Source organism: Acipenser ruthenus, chromosome 3, assembly GCF_902713425.1.
Source record: "Acipenser ruthenus chromosome 3, fAciRut3.2 maternal haplotype, whole genome shotgun sequence".
Taxonomy (NCBI): domain Eukaryota; kingdom Metazoa; phylum Chordata; class Actinopteri; order Acipenseriformes; family Acipenseridae; genus Acipenser; species Acipenser ruthenus.
In genome coordinates this window covers 18105291-18123639 of record NC_081191.1, presented here as the reverse complement: position 1 = coordinate 18123639, position 18349 = coordinate 18105291, and the positions used below count along the sequence as shown (strand labels likewise).

The following is an 18349-nucleotide window of genomic DNA, read 5'->3' as shown; positions in this document are numbered from 1 at the left end:
AGATAGACTACATCTTCCCTAGCCACCCACCATAAACTGACACTGTTACACTAGTCCATAACCGCACAACAAAATGTCAAAGTGTCTAACCAGGGCTGGCCAAACTTCCTGTCAATACGAGCCGCATACCAAAATGTTCATATTGCCGAGAGCCGCAGACACGTACTGTAAAACATTACATGTTTGCGAGCAAGACATTTTAAATACTAGCATTGTTTTAATTTTTTTTTTTTATTCTCTCTAACATTATAATGTAATCTTGCACTTACTCTGTACAGTACAGTAGTTGTTAGGCTATCTCTTGATGGCAGCAAAAATACACAAGAACAAGAGAGAACATTGCAGAGCCTTACAGTTTCTGTGTAATTTTTATTGTACTGTATTTATTATACTGATCTACAGTGTAGTGAACTTTAAATGTAACACTATGGTGTTTTTCCATTATTTTAGTTTATACTTTAGGTATTATGCACTTTAAATAAAATATATTCAGTTATTATGAAGCAAAATTTTACCAAAACCACAGAAAAGACTCTTTTTGACAAGCACTTCCCTTGTGAATATCTGAATGCTTGGTTTTCAAAAAAAGAAGATTTTTTTTTTTTTGTATGACTGCTGCGTGTATTAAATACTTTTGAGAGCTTTGTGGGTGACAAATGTACTGTTTTTATTTTGAAAGGGATAGCAGTACTTGCTCATGACGAGACGTAAGCTATGTAAATATAATATTAATTTTAGACCTGCAATATAACATTTAAATATGCATTCTCTAGTCTAGTGCCAACACTCACATTTTTATAAAAAGATTAATTCATCTGAATAAGGGCGTTCGGCACGAGCGATGTTCCAAGCTATACAAAACTCGCTTGACTCGTTACATCAGCTACTGAACGCCGAAAGGAGCATCTGCTGACTGCTGAGGCATGCTTTTAAAGAGGCTAGCTTGATCCAGGACGATATTCAGATGAAAATGTGTTGTGATTTGTTTCACAATGGCGTTTGAGATCGCTCGCCTTGTACAGACTACAGTTTGTAAGTGATTTGTTGCAGATGAGACACAGAAGCTTAAAGCCTCATGCTTTCGTTTATTACTCATGGAGGGTTTGTTCAATGCCATTGTGTCCACGAAACAAACTTAATTCAAAGTTATGAAATTAATTTTCAACTGCACATCCGGCTTTCACTCAAGGTGATCGAAATACGCATGCGTCATTAAGTGATGAAATGTTCTTGCACTGAACATGCAGGCTCAAAAAAACTGAAGAGAGAGAAGAGAAGAAAGAATAATAAACACAAATGAATACAGAGAACAAAAATAATAAACTTGTGCTTATTTTTACTTTTTCTCTCTTTTCTTTTCGTTTTTGTTTATTATTCTTTCTTCAGTTAATTCAAACTGCAAAGTGCGTAACCCAGCATTTCACCGGGAGCTGCACTTGAACTGCCCGGGAGCTGCACTTGAACTGCCCGGGAGCTGCACTTGAACTGCCCGGGAGCTGCACTTGAACTGCCCGGGAGCTGCACTTGAACTGCCCGGGAGCTGCACTTGAACTGCCCGGGAGCTGCACTTGAACTGCCCGGGAGCTGCACTTGAACTGCCCGGGAGCTGCACTTGAACTGCCCGGGAGCTGCACTTGAACTGCCCGGGAGCTGCACTTGAACTGCCCAGGAGCTGCACTTGAACTGCCCGGGAGTTGAATGCGGCTCGGAAGCCGCGGGTTGGCCACCTCTGGTCTAGACCATTACTTTTTAACCTGAGGCCTGTTCCTCATTAGTGGGTTACAGAAAGAGGTAACAACTAGAAAAATATGAACTTGAAAGCCTTTTTTATTTGCCCCTTTTTTATTTGCCCACCTTCCAGGTACAGGACTCCAAAGACATGTGTTTCCATACTGCAACACAGAGTGTCCATTGGGGTTATTCAAAAGGCATATTCCCATGTCCTACACTGTATCCTTTCTAGTAATGAAGATGGACCGAATACTGCACACTAAACTAAACAAGTGCTAGTGGGAGTAGCTTAGTGGAAGCATCCACCATCATGAGCTGTCATTATTACGATTTAAAATCACTTATAGTAACCAACGTCCATGTAAAAAGAAATATAGCATGGGTTCAGTGTGTTATTTAGTGAACCTTTCTAACTATGGATGACATGGTGGTTTAATTACAATAACGTTATACAGAGATTGCGTGTATTGAATTGATCTAAACAGTGTTAGAGCTTAACACCACCGCTGAAATCATTCAATAAGGACTCCTTTATGACAGCTAACATAACACAGTGCAAACCTGCATATTTAATTCAGTAAAAACATATAAAACAATTCATGGAGTATGTTGTTCTTTATTGGTTTGATACTTAGATCTGCTACTGTTAAGATCAATTGAATAGACACCGTTCTCGTTATTTATGGCGGGCATTGTAATCTTGATTTTGTTGAAAGTGGGAAGGCTGCTCCGCCTTCACATCAGATTGTTTTAGGTCACTTCAGGCTCAGCAGGATAAAAAACCCAACTCGGGGGTGAGAGGTCCATTATTAAGTCTGCTTTGCCACTGATCTCAAATTATTTTACTTTTTAAACTTTTAACAATTGGGCAGTGAAAATTCAGCTGCTTATTATCACTGAGGGGCCTTGACAACAATAACAAAAGCCTCACATGAGGTGTATCTGTAACTCTCTGGGAAACAAATCCATATCTAAGAAAGCAGGCAGATTATACACGCAGAGTAAAACAGATTCTGTAGAGCATGTGCTGATAGCAATCTGCAGCATTCTTATTTTTTTTAAGGGCAAATAACTACCTCTGATGTAACATCTCCGAATTGCATTGCATTTAAAATGCTGTTTTGTAAAGCATTACTCAGATTAGGAATGATATTTTGTGGGGGTATTAGATTCAACAGAATCAATTTGATACTGATTTTGCGTATTTCCTTTGTCCCACAGCAGCACTGGAGTAACAGAAAAGCACGTCATAATTTCATTCAACTCCAATTTCAAATTAGGCATACAATAAACCTATATCTAACCTAAGCTGTAAATCTTATATTCCCTTCAAATGGGAAAAGGACACTCTTAGAGCTTTGTGATAGTTACCATGGCAACTATCTAAAATGAGAATCTGTGTAACCCTTTCTTTGACTTTAGACACCAAAAGACAGATTTCTGATTCTGCAATGTCTTTCCTTCTGTTTTACTTATTGTATTTGAGTCATTGGGGTGGATATTGTAACACGTAATAACATGTATTACATATTGCTTGTAATAACATATTCCAAATATATGGATGTCACAAAGAAACAGAAGTATTATTTAGCACTGCCAAAATATTACAGATTCTAAATATATACAGAACAGAATAGAAATGAAAGCCATGTTTTCCAATTTAAAATAACCCTTTGTATATGAAACAGTAAATGGTGTATGTTCTTAATATGTTGTCAGTGCATGATTTATCCTTAAATTCAAACATAATTAGTTGAACCAGAAAGATGTTTTATCTGTCACATTTATTTTTGTTTTTGTAAAATAAACTAATAACATAGTAATACATTTTGCCAGATCTCTTATTATTTTTTTGCTTTACACATTCCATACGAATGCAATGTTAATTCCAAATAAGAATCTAATGTTTAGCTTGCTATGTGTCAGAAACACACCTTTAACCTTCAGTCTATATGACAGCTCAGTAACCTACAGCTTCCTTGTTATGTTTTATTATATCTGGATTCAATATTTATCTATTATTATTATTATTATTATTATTATTATTATTATTATTATTATTATTATTATTATTAGTTGTCGTAGTTGTAGTCGTAGTAGTCGTAGTTGTTTCTCAATCCTAACAGTGCTTGTTTTTTTATGAGGTGGGGACCACTATCCTTCTTGTATACCCATTGCTCAATTAGAATACTTTATACTCATTCCCCAATACCTGGAACCCTCCATCAAAGAACAACAACCCACACGTTGGTCAACTGTGTATAACAATAATGGAGCTGTGTCTCTCTTTTGACAGAGATCACGTTTTGGTGGCTTAATGACTTTGATGATGATAAGCATTGTGGTTCACTGCCCGTCAAAAAAAAAAAAAAAGAGCTGCTGGGTTAAGATCATATTGCTTAACATTATTTACTCTTATTTAAATAGTATAGGTACACTGCCAACTGGTCCTGTGTCAGTTTAGAAAAAATAAAATAAATGTCTGCTAAAATGAGACTGGATAAAGAATAACAATAATATTTAATGATTAAAAAAAACATTTAGTAACTAAAAATAATATTCAGTTACAAAAAAGCATATTTAAAAATTCTCTACCATTGCAAATAGAATTGCACAGCTAACAGTCACTCAACTCTTAGAAACAAATACTGTAATCCTACCCTGAGCTGTTGTGTATGTTTTGTTCAGATTTGTTACTCGCCTTGTATGTCTCCTGAGCCTTTTTTTCTAGGGGCTGTTACTGTTAAATGTGTAAAAGATACAGTGGGGAAAACAGTGTAGTCAGCCAGGCAGTGATTACAAACTGATGCTCCAAATTTGCTATAAAATGAAAATCAATATTTCCACAAGTTGCTGCAGCATAAAAGATAACCTTCATTGATTTTTCTAGACTTAGGCCTCTGCGATAAAATCTAATATAAATTTTGAGCCACACGGATTTGGATCAGAGCAGAGCGGAGCAGACGATAAGTTCTGCACATCTTTGAGAGTTGTATTTTTTTTTTTAAAAGGCACGGCTCTACTATTTATAATTGGCCCTGCACGAGTGAAAGCTGCTATCAGGAATCTGTTCTAATTTTTATTACTGAGAGGCTAAAGCCTGTTCCAGATAATTTGGAAATTTCAGGGGAATTGTGATAGAGCTGATGGCACAGCCGGACTGACTCAAGAAAAGAGCTAACCTGTAATAGTCTCTGTGGCTGGGCTGATTAAATGTTGCCATAGATGAAAGGCCTGCCATCACCGCAATAAATTAACCAATCACACAAATCCCAAGTCAGTACTAATCCTTCCTTGATACTCTGATCCTCTGATCAGCTCAAGGAGGTAAAGAAGAAAGTGGCTCGTGACACTCAGCTCTCTAACCCTTGGATTCTGTGTAAACAACAAATTAATGATATCACACTGACCATTTTACAAGAACTGCTACAGACTTAACCCTTTGTAGTCATGATGGTCAATTGTTATGCTCTCAATACACTGGGGATTTTGTATTTATTTTTTTGAATGGGAAAAAATATAGAATTCCGGTTCCTTTTCAGCAATGGGGGGGGGGGGGGGATCTCGTCTTTATTACCAATGAGTTTGGGGTAGGTCTAATTAGACTGGATGTTTAATAAAATACAAAACATTAGGAGCAGCACTCACACAAGGGGGTTAAAAAAAAAAAAAATGGTGGATTGTGTCAATGATTCTATTTGTAGAGAGTTACAGATCTGTTTTATTGCGTCATTTGAATAGAGGATTCTGGATGGAAATGAGTAGGATTTGCATAATACAGTTTATGAATTAAAAAAAGGACGGACAACTCACAAGCCATTGTAGGTTATTCTGTCAGTTCCAAACTTAAGCATTCTGACAACCCTGCTCATTTTCACTCAGTATTGGGGTTATTCTCCAGGATATGTTATTACCTGACATTTGTCAAGGCAGTAGCAATTCTAACAATACTGCATGTTTCTGTTAACAAACATAATGTATCCAACATGTCACAACAAAGTGCAATCACTGTGACACCTGTAGGATATATAGAGACAACATCTTGTGACACAAGCATGGGTAAATTAAGAAAAAAATTAAGAGGCTGTGTGGTCCAGTGGTTAAAGAAAAGGGCTTGTAACCAAGCGATGCCCGGGTTCAAATCCCACCTCAGCCACTGACTCATTGTGTGACCCTTACAATTACGGGTGAGATGTAATTGTAAGTGACTCTGCAGCTGATGCATAGTTCACACACCCTAGTCTCTGTAAGTCGCCTTGGATAAAGGCGTCTGCTAAATAAGCAAGTAATAAAATAGTTGTTTTGCTGTGTTACTATAATGTAGTCAATGGTTATTCTTACTACCTAACCTTGTATTGTACGTGCTTATTATGACATGCAAAAATGCAACAGTATATATATATATTAACACATTTATTTAATTGTTTTATTGTTTTGGCAGTTGGCTCGTTATTGTAAATTAGAGCCAACTTCCGATATTTAAGGAGAGCAGTCAGTCTGCTCGAAGACTCTCCTGTGTGAAAAGCCCTGACTGTGTGTTGTAACAAAAAAAGGTACTGTGTGAACCTTTCTGGTTGTGTTTATTTTAACAGGTAAACAGCCTAGCTGTCCGGTTTTATAGTTAGGGTGTTCCTGACAAGGTTTAGTTAGTGCTCTGAACAGAGTTTGTTTTTGTTTATTTATTTTTGTGTGCAAAAATAAAACTGCGCAATAGTGCTTTAAAAATCAATTTCTGGTGTGTGTGTCAGTCTCTGAGTGCTGAGAAAGAACCCATATGGTGGCAGTGAAAGGCAGTACTCCGACTGTCAAGACGGATTTAAAAGATTGATCGCCAGGATCAATAAAAATACAGCGGAACAAGAGGAAAGCAACCACCGACATCAGGAGATTGAGAGGCGAAGACGGGAGCTGGGGTTGGCCCCGTTGGAAATAAAGGAACGGAAGCCACTACTGCTCCAGAAGTGGAAGCTGGCAGAAGCCCCGCTATCTCCACCTCCAGAGGGAGAAGCCCCGCTGTCTCCACCTCCAGAGGGAGAAGCCCCGCTGTCTCCACCTCCAGAAGGAGAAGCCCCGCTGTCTCCACCTCCAGAGGGAGAAGCCCTGCTGTCTCAAGCACCTGAGGTGAAGCCGGTGCCGTCTCCTGAGTCAGAGGAGGAGGAGCCGGTGCTGTCTCCTGAGCCAGAGGAGGAGGAGCCGGTGCCGTCTCCTGAGCCAGAGGAGGAGGAGCCGGTGCCGTCTCCTGAGCCAGAGGAGGAGGAGCCGGTGCCGTCTTCTGAGCCAGAGGAGGAGGAGCCGGTGCTGTCTCCTGAGCCAGAGGAGGAGGAGCCGGTGCCGTCTCCTGAGCCAGAGGAGGAGGAGCCGGTGCCGTCTCCTGAGCCACAGGAAGAGGAGGTGAAGTCGTCTCCGGAACCACGGGCTACAATCAAGGGGAAGGAGGTGAAGAGAGCACCTCCACCTCAGGTCAAACTTCCACCCCTGAGAGCTTGTCCGGCGCCAGAAAGTGCGTACCCTAAAACAACTCAACAGATATATAGTTCCCAAGATAGAGAATAGCCTTTATTTGGGCACCATAGTACTGTGTAAAAGTCCAAATACCCTAGATTATAATACCCTTAATACATTATGTGTAAGGACCCGCTACTAAATGTACAGTAGATGGAGAGTTGCTGCCCACATTCTGCAGTCATGAGCTTCAGTTGTCTAGAAACTGAAGACTGCTTGAATGTTTCTGCCAAAAGTAGTACCGAAAGCAGCGTATATAGTCCATCCATGGTACAAACAGAAGTATATGGATTGGGTATACTGATTTTCTGCTTTAGAGCACGAAGGCGGTTCTCTTTATCTTAGTCACCTAAAGGTTCTTTTGCAACATAGTCCCCCTGTTCACAGAACCACACCAGCCTCAGAAACCTTAAAAAAACAATATGCAAAAGTAATATGGATTTATTTACCTTTTTTAGGCCAATATGGTATACAGAAGTTTGCTGTCTGAAATGCAGAGCAGTGGATTGCTGCTTGCTTCCAGTGAGGAACAGTGGAGTGGTATCTTATAGAATGATATTGTTTCTAATATATTTAACAGTTTGAGCTTCCTTACACAAAAGCCTAGCAAATGTCATACATCTTTTTAAATCAGCTGGTCTGTTCGACAGGGGGTTAGTAAACAAGTAAAACAGTAAGCAAATGTTCTCTTTTGAAAACACCATTTACAATGAAAGAGATGCATATGTCGAAGAAGTCAGTTGCAATTAACTATTCACCAGTAGGAACCGATTGCAAGTGGTCAACTGGAAATTTCATTAGAGGCTTTCTTCTTGCTTTATTATCACATTCTGTATTAATGTTCCCCTAGCCTGAGGGATGGATACATAACAAGCATCAGGAACATTTCATTGCCACCTGAACAGCACAATTCGAACCTATAAAGCCAACAACACAAAGATTGTGTGTTTCTTTATTTCTTTATAACCAAAAAAAAGTGTCAGCTCATACTCTTATAGTTTTGCATATCTGGTACCTACCTAAAACCAACTTTATTGACACCCACAGCACTTAGCAAAAACACCACACCACAAAGCCAAGGGTACATACAATAGGTTTCATTTTTTTATTTTTTTTTGGGGTGGGTTGAGTTTCATCTGCTCATGTGAAAAAAAACACCTTCATATAGTCTTTTTTTCAAGATAGCATCTGCTATTGGGAGCCTAAATAACAGAAATATGCAAAAATTGTACACTAATTCCCTTTGGAGATTTTGGCTGCAGCCCTGTCATAAATCAGAGAGTTTCTATATGAAATGAGGCAAGCTGCTCTAATCATTTCTGCATTTCAAATTGGATCACTGGCTCAGTCGCTTGGCTTTTGAACTGCTTGCCTAAGAGCAAATGTGAGGTGGGAGATAATTCTGAAGAAATCTCTCCCTACGCAGCTCGACAGCTAGTTTACTACTCGAGTGCAAAATAAGGCTTTAAATATATATATATATATATATAGATGCATCGAATCCAAGTTTTTGGGATTACCGAATCCATCTTAAAAGATTCAGCCGAATACCAAACCGAATACCGAATCTACAAAAACTGTCAAGAAAATTGAAGGAAACTGTTGAATGAAAAACAGACTGGCAGCTACTAACAAGGGACGCACACAGTCTATAGTTTTGAGCCTTTTAGTTAATAGTATTTTTATTACTGAATGGAAATATATCCCTGAATAACATTTCAGTTTGAAACGTACACAATTTACCGCTAGCCCCCTCCCTCCACAACAGAAACATCAAAATACAGAACCGTTTGCTTTACCTTTACAAGAAAGGAGAGCTGCATCTTTGCCTAACCCTCTATTTTCTTTCATGACGTTTCAACCTGTGTCACCTGATCTGAAAAAATTACCATGAGTGACCTGAATTTCCCTGTGAAATAAAACCCACATTGATTTAAATACACTGTGTGTGTAACGCATATCAAATAGGCTATGAAATAGTTGTAAAAATATTTTAATAAAACACAGCAGTTCCCAAATGGTTCAACTTGTACTGGCACATTACAATAACGTAATTTAATTTACTAAAGCATATTGTTCAACGTCTTGACAGTTGTAAAGTTATAAAAAATATATATTTCTGTGCACCGATTTTTTCTCTCAGTATGCTCTCTAGAACATATCTCAGACAAAGCAACAAAGCACACAAGTCTACAACAGTTTACCATTACAATATATATTACAGGTTTACTGCATAACTTTACTGCATGAAAAGTGTGATGTGACTGTGCTGTTGCATACATATGTTTGCATTCAGCATCTGAGTGACGTGTTTAGTGCGTGAGCCGCCAGTAATTTAGGGAGTTGAGAGCTGCGACAGAGTTCATCAAACATGTTCTTGTTATTAAATACAACAGTTACGTTAAATACCAGATTCATGTCTTTTATTTAATGAACTGCACACATTGAGGGGATGTATTAAAATTGATGTGCGTCTGGGTATTCGGGCCGAATCCGAAACCGAATCCTGGATTCAGTGCACCCCTAATATATATATATATATATATATATATATATATATATATATATATATATATATATATATATATATATGGATAAAGGCTATATTTGCATCCTGAGCCATTCGAAAAAAAAGTGATAATACCACAGTAGTGACGTCAAAAAGTGATAATTCCTCTAGAAGAAAATATACTTGAACTTTGACCCATTCGACTCCTCGAGACCATCACTTTCAATTCAAAACACAAAATGTCTTGTTTTCGATCACTAGACAACACCCACAGTACACAAATGTTCATCTATACAGCACTAATAAACACTATTTAAAAAAAAAAAAAAAAAAAAAAAACGAACTGTACTGCTAAACCTTGTCTTATTTAATATTAGCATCACAAGGGTATCCATGTATTAAAAAAATAACAGATGGGCCTCTTCAGTGTGTTACAGGAAAACAATTCCATCTCGGGTTTCTGTGACAGTTTATAAATTACTCGACCTTCGGTCTCGTAATTTATGACATCACAGAAACCCTGGATGAAATTATTTTCCTGTGACTCACTGAAGCCCATCTATATATATATATATATATATATATATATATATATATATATATATATATATACAGACATGCTCAAATTTGTTGGTACCCTTACAGCTCATTGAAATAATGCTTCATTCCTCCTGAAAAGTGATGAAATTAAAAGCTATTTTATCATGTATACTTGCATGCCTTTGGTATGTCATAGAATAAAGCAAATAAGCTGTGAAAAGAGATGAATTATTGCTTATTCTACAAAGATATTCTAAAGTGGCCTGGACACATTTGTTGGTACCCCTTAGAAAAGATAATAAATAATTGAATTATAGTGATATTTCAAACTAATTAGTTTCTTTAATTAGTATCACACATGTCTCCAATCTTGTAATCAGTCATTCAGCCTATTTAAATGGAGAAAAGTAGTCACTGTGCTGTTTGGTATCATTGTGTGCACCACACTGAACATGGACCAGAGAAAGCAAAGGAGAGAGTTGTCTGAGGAGATCAGAAAGAAAATAATAGACAAGCATGGTAAAGGTAAAGGCTACAAGACCATCTCCAAGCAGCTTGATGTTCCTGTGACAACAGTTGCAGATATTATTAAGAAGTTTAAGGTCCATGGAACTGTAGCCAACCTCCCTGGGCGCGGCCGCAAGAGGAAAATCGACCCCACATTGAACAGAAGCATAGTGCGAATGGTAGAAAAAGAACCAAGGATAACTGCCAAAGAGATACAAGCTGAACTCCAAGGTGAAGGTACGTCAGTTTCTGATCGCACCATCCGCCGCTTTTTGAGCGAAAGTGGGCTCCATGGAAGAAGACCCAGGAGGACTCCACTTTTGAAAGAAAAACATAAAAAAGCCAGACTGGAATTTGCTAAAATGCATATTGACAAGCCACAATCCTTCTGGGAGAATGTCCTTTGGACAGATGAGTCAAAACTGGAGCTTTTTGGCAAGTCACATCAGCTCTATGTTCACAGACGAAAAAATGAAGCTTTCAAAGAAAAGAACACCATACCTACAGTGAACCATGGAGGAGGCTCAGTTATGTTTTGGGGCTGCTTTGCTGCGCCTGGCACAGGGTGCCTTGAATCTGTGCTGGGCACGATGAAGTTTCAAGACTATCAAGGCATTCTGGAGCGAAACGTATTGCCCAGTGTCAGAAAGCTCTATCTCAGTCGCAGGTCATGGGTCCTCCAACAGGATAATGACCCAAAACACACAGCTAAAAGCACCCAAGAATGGATAAGAACAAAACATTGGACTATTCTAAAGTGGCCATCTATGAGTCCTGATCTGAATCCTATCGAACATCTATGGAAAGAGCTGAAACTTGCAGTCTGGAGAAGGCACCCATCAAACCTGAGACAGCTGGAGCAGTTTTCTCAGAAGAGTGGGCCAAACTACCTGTTAACAGGTGCAGAAGTCTCATTGAGAGCTACAGAAAACGTTTGATTGCAGTGATTGCCTCTAAAGGTTGTGCAACAAAATATTAGGTTAGCGGTCCCATCATTTTTGTCCATGCCATTTTCATTTGTTTTCTTATTTACAATATTATGTTGAATAAAAAATCAAAAGCAAAGTCTGATTTCTATTAAATATGGAATAAACAATGGTGGATGCCAATTACTTTTGTCAGTTTCAAGTTATTTCAGAGAAAATTGTGCATTCTTCGTTTTTTGTGGAGGGGTACCAACAAATTTGAGCACGTATATATATATATATATATATATATATATATATATATATATATATATATATATATATATAATTGTTAACATGTGTTAATGTAAAGAATGTAATAGTTATATAAAGACTTTTAGTCCAGGAACAAGAGAAAAAGTACTTGCCAACCTACTGATGTAATGGGAGTGTATCCCAATGTAGAGACGTGCTACATGTCTTTTGGGACGCAAATAGTACATCCCTTGAAAACCCACACATTCAGAAATGCAAATACACATTAATTACCACAGTGGCCATTAAATAACAACATAGAAATTAAGTACCATTTTCTGTACAAAAATAATCAATTTTGTCAATTTTGGGATTGTGGCAGTCAGAATGCATAATTAGGTACTATGAACTGTACAGTACTTGTAATACGTAATAACTACATCTGTCTTTGGTTTGCCAATTAAAAGTGACCAAATCTGTCAATTAAAAATGTGTAATTGTATCAAATATTGATGGGCCAATCAATAACATAATGATATATATATATATATATATATATATATATATATATATATATATATATATATATATATATATATATATATATATATATATATTATTAATATTATTTGTTTATTTAACAGACGCCTTTATCCAAGGCGACTTACAGAGGCTAGGGTGTATGAACTATGCATCAGCTGCAGAGTCACTTACAACTACGTCTCACCCGAAAGACAGAGTACAGGGAGGTTAAATGACTTGCTCAGGGTCACACAATGAATCAGTGGCTGAGCCAGGATTTGAACCGGGGACCTCCTGGTTACAAGCCCTTTTCTTTAACCACTGGACCACCATATACAGTATATATTAATCACATTATTGTTAGCACAATAGTAACACATACAATGTGTACTTACATAACACCTAATGTGTATTTAAATGCCACACTTTATATATGACATTATACTATTACATTAATTAGCAAGTCAAAGCAAGGCTTTCATCTGAGTACCCCGTGTGAAGACCCCCTTTGTTCTATTAGACAGTTTATTACTGGGAAATATATATATATATATATATATATATATATATATACATATATATATATATATAGGCCACTTTAGAGGATGCAATATTTACATTGGACAAAAGTAAATATGATAAGGCAGAAAATGCTCCTTTAAAATGCATTATGTCTGTTTCTCAGTGAATCGACTCTTAAGAGACAGGTCTATGGGGCTGGCAATGGTCTTTGTTACCCAATTAGTTTACCAATGACCCCTTGATATTATATTTCAGTTTGACATGCTCATGTACAGCATCTAATGTTATAGACCACCGTGATGGACCCCAAGACATACTCCAGACTACTTTTCAGAACACCACATCAGGGTTTTTTATCGGCTGCAGACTTGATAAGAGACAACATGCCAAATCTGCATTTTTGCTGAATACTTACATTTTCTGTTATTCATCCAACAAACATGACTTGACAGGGCTCTATCTTTGGCCTTGGTAGGATATTGTAGAACTGGACAGAGGTGCCAGCAAAGTGCATGCATGGGACATTTCTGGGTCATAACAGTGAAAACAAACCACTGTGCTATGTATATTTGAGTAGTACAGCTATTTTTAAAAATTATTATTCATTATTCAACCACTAACAGAAAGCAAACAGAACTGTAAACAGTGAATGTGGTAATCAATTTCCCTGGATGTCTTCTTCATTATCTTGATCTGTTCAGCTGTGGCAAGGTCAACTGTAAAGCTTCAGTCATCATTGATATAACTGCAATTAACCACTACATAATGCACTGATTATCATTATATTAGGAAACTCAAACACTTTTTCCATTATATTTTCAGTACTGGCTACATTTAAGCTGTGAAGCATTATATTACATCTGAAATAAAAACACATTGGAAATGTGAAAAAACACCAAGTTATCGAAAGTGCCCAGCCATTTAAAGTGGTGATATCAAAAACACAAGCCAAGTTTCAAGAAACCATTGGGGCAACTTTGCCCAGCACAAAGCAAATAGGCACAACTGTAAAAGCGGTGGGGGTCAAGGTTGCCCCAATTGTTTCTACTAACTTGGTTTGTGTTTTTCAGGCACAATGAAAATAAAAGCGGATTGAACTTGCATGAAAAACACAAGCCAAGTTAGGAGAAACATTTGGGGCAACCTTGACCCCCACCGCTTTTACAGTTGTGCCTATTTGCTTGGTACTGGCCAAGGTTGCCCCAAACCTGGCTTGTGCTTTTGATATCTCCACTTTAAACAGATGGGCACTTTTGATAATTTGCTGTTTTTTCACATTTCACATTTCCAATGTGTTTTTGTTTCAGATATCACTTCTTTTTTCACACACACACATTACAGGCAGTAATGGGCAATTATGGGCAGCAGTGTGGAGTAGTGGTTAGGGCTCTGGACTCTTGACCGGAGGGTCATGGGTTCAATCCCAGGTGGGAACACTGCTGCTGTACCCTTGAGCAAGGTACTTTACCTAGATTGCTCCAGTAAAAACCCAACTGTATAAATGGGTAATTGTAAGTAAAAAATAATGTGATATCTTGTAACAATTGTAAGTCGCCCTGGATAAGGGCGTCTGCTAAGAAATAAATAATAATAAAATAATAATAATAATACAGGAATAGCAAAAATAGGGGACTTTTTCGACCTGAAAAAAGAAACAAGGACCAGGGGTCACAAATGGAGATTAGATAAAGGGGCATTCAGAACAGAAAATAGGAGGCACTTTTTTACACAGAGAATTGTGAGGGTCTGGAACCAACTACCCAGTAATGTTGTTCAAGCTGACACCCTGGGATCCTTCAAGAAGCTGCTTGATGAGATTCTGGGATCAATAAGCTACTAACAACCAAACGAGCAAGATGAGCCAAATGGCCTCCTCTTGTTTGTAAATGTTCTTATGTTCTTATCAACTACACTTTTTCACATTAAAATATGTTTGCAATATAAACCCTGTGTGGGGCTCAAACCCAAAACATGCTTCCAATGCAGCTTGCAATGCAGACGCCCTAGCTTTTCTCCACAAAGTTTGTCCTTCCATTTTACAACATTTGCAAGTAGTATAGCAGTAAAATTACAGTTTTTAACAAGTAACGAGACTAACAAGATTTTGTAAATAATGATTATGTATTATCCCGATTGTGTTGAAAGCGTTCATCTGATTTTGCAAACTATCATAATAAACTTGATCCGTTCATTTAGTATATTGTAACGTTTTCATGTTTAGGAAGTAGTACTCAGGGAGACAAAATGATTGTTTTATTTGTCAGGGGCCGGAATTCACGGCACCAAAATAATAACCCTACCTTTTAGTGCTGGCACTTTCACTGCATATTCTCTCCGGTCACAGCTCACACGCTTGCTCAGTCACACCCACAGTTTCTCATTCAAGTTCACCGCTGGACTGTCTCCACTCCCCAGGCTCATGCACCCCCTTATTATTATATTACCTCCCGTTGTTTTCCTGCCACTGTCCGGCTCATGAACCAGTCACATCCATGCTCTGCAACCCTGGAAAACAGCAACACCCATTCTCCCCACTCATTCACTCACTAAGTAACAGCGTGACCCGTTCCCCTTACAGTACATGTAACATAAAAGACAGACGAGACAAACTGAACAGACAACAAGTCCTGCAATAAAGCAACTGTCCGGGTCGTTACAATATATTTTTTAATTTGAAAGTAAAAATATATGAAAGCATGACGACCTGTATGTACAAAAATCTTCACTAATATACAATTGAACAAGAATTTATTTTTGTTTCATACAGTATTAAGTGGCAGTGTTTATATCTGATAGTGAAAAATAAATAAATAAATATCAAGATAGATGCAGAAAGAAAGAAATGTCTATGTATTGATTTATGTATTCATTTATTTCAATATCTATTAATGTATTTATTTATTTTTTACTTTTACCAACTATATAGGCTATCCTTCAGCATTGCTAATTCTCAGAAATGAATGTTCCTTTTTGTCCAGTGGGGACCACAAATAGTGTTACTCTCATCAACCAGTATTGTGAGGAAACCGTACTTTCTTCCGCCAATAGGAATCACAATGAGCGTTACACTGACAGGAAATCAACATTTTTCAGAGATTACGATCAGAGTCTCAGAATGATGAGATGACTTGAAAAAAATCTCCAAAAAAACGTCCAAAATGAAAAAAATATATAATATATAACAAAGTCCCAATATAATAACAAAGTCCTGAGAATTCTCAGCTGGCTGACTTCATCTTTCAAATCCCACGCATGCTAGACCTTTTTTATATTTATATTCTATAAAAAAAAAAATATATATATATATATATATAAATATATGTGTATATGTGTATATATATATATATATATATATATATATATATATATATATATATATATATATAAATATATGTGTATATGTGTATATATATATTGCAGGCAAATGTTCCATTTTAAAACAGAAATAAATAATTTAATATATAAATTATATAGATAAGTACGTTCCCTGGTATATTTCCATGTAGACAAAACAAGTCAATTGTCATTAAACTCGGATGTCCTGTAATATACATATACGTGGATAAAACTCCCTGGGGTCTGCAAAAATCTGCAAAAAAAGGAGAAGGACATTTTTACCTTACTTTGGCGACTTATTTCTCTTACTGTATGACAGGTATTGACTTTTCTTTTCTACATTTCACCTAAGTGTTGGGAACTACAAATTAAAAGTGAAGTGGTGCTTTTGGCTGATTTACTTTTGCTGCGCCAATACGCTGAAAACGTTCCTTGCTGTATGGAGAGTCTCTGGCAGTTCTCGCTGATAACTTGGCGTGAGGAACTACCGTTCCTCTCAATATACAAAATGTTTTGTTTTTTTTGGCAGTTTCCAGATAACAAAATGTATGTATTCAACTGGGCAGCTAGCCATAATTTGCTGGCTATAAATACATTTTATGAATTTATAAATACACTTTCTAAACATTATGAACTTCACTGCCAAAAAAGGTGTGAATGTCATAGACAATTTAATAGTGTGAATAAGTATACTATTACAATCCATTCCAAGTCTACACTCAAGGAAGATTTGCAGTGTGTACAGTACTGCATTTACTGATACGGGTTTTGGAGCCCTATTTTGAAGCAAGTGCAAAGGAAAGTGACATTTTCTGGGTGTAATAAAAATAATTCAAACAAATTACACAGATCAATACTTAAATCACTCCTTCCTGCATCTAAGTTGTTTATTTACAGTTGTATATAATTACAATAGTTGTATTCCTCTCATCTGATTTTTACTTTGCACAAAGATTAACCAGTCACCAAAGGAACTAAACTTGTCATTCACTTGTATGGAAAAAACACAATCTATACTTTGCTGGTAAAAGCAGGTGACCACTCAGCTTAGGTGACTGTAAATACTGGTGGTGGAATAACCCTGGTTTTCAAGCACAGCTTTCATGCGTCTTGGCATGCTCTCCACCAGTCTTTCACATTGATGTTGGGTGACTTTATGTCACTCCTGGCGCAAAAATTCAAGCAGCTCGGCTTTGTTTGATGGCTTGTGACCATCCATCTTCCTCTTGATCACATTCCAGAGGTTTTCAATGGGGTTCAGGTCTGGAGATTGGGCTGGCCATGACAGGGTCTTGATCTGGTGGTCCTCCATCCACACCTTGATTGACCTGGCTGTGTGGCATGGAGCATTGTCCTGCTGGAAAAACCAATCCTCAGAGTTGGGGAACATTGTCAGAGCAGAAGGAAGCAAGTTTTCTTCCAGGACAACCTTGTACTTGGCTTGATTCATGCCAAAGCTGCCCGATTCCAGCCTTGCTGAAGCACCCCCAGATCATCACCGATCCTCCACCACATTTCACAGTGGGTGCGAGACACTGTGGCTTGTAGGCCTCTCCAGGTCTCTGTCTAACCATTAGACGACCAGGTGTTGGGCAAAGCTGAAAATTTGACTCATCTGGGGGTGCTTCAGCAAGGCTGGAATCGGGCAGATTTGTCTTTGTGAAGGACGCATGAATCAAGCCAAGTACAAGGTTGTCCTGGAAGAAAACTTGCTTCCTTCTGACAATGTTCCCCAACTCTGAGGATTGGTTTTTCCAGCAGGACAATGCTCCATGCCACACAGCCAGGTCAATCAAGGTGTGGATGGAGGACCACCAGATCAAGACCCTGTCATGGCCAGCCCAATCTCCAGACCTGAACCCCATTGAAAACCTCTGGAATGTGATCAAGAGGAAGATGGATGGTCACAAGCCATCAAACAAAGCCGAGCTGCTTGAATTTTTGCGCCAGGAGTGGCATAAAGTCACCCAACATCAATGTGAAAGACTGGTGGAGAGCATGCCAAGACGCATGAAAGCTG

The 18349-nt window shown here is 37.8% G+C and overlaps 1 protein-coding gene across 2 annotated transcripts in view; it reads right to left on the bottom strand.

The window, feature by feature from the left end:
- Positions 1-18349, bottom strand: part of LOC117435555 (zinc finger protein ZFPM2-like) — a 148406-nt gene that overhangs the window by 52134 nt on the left and 77923 nt on the right. The gene's annotated exons all lie outside the window — the stretch shown is intronic.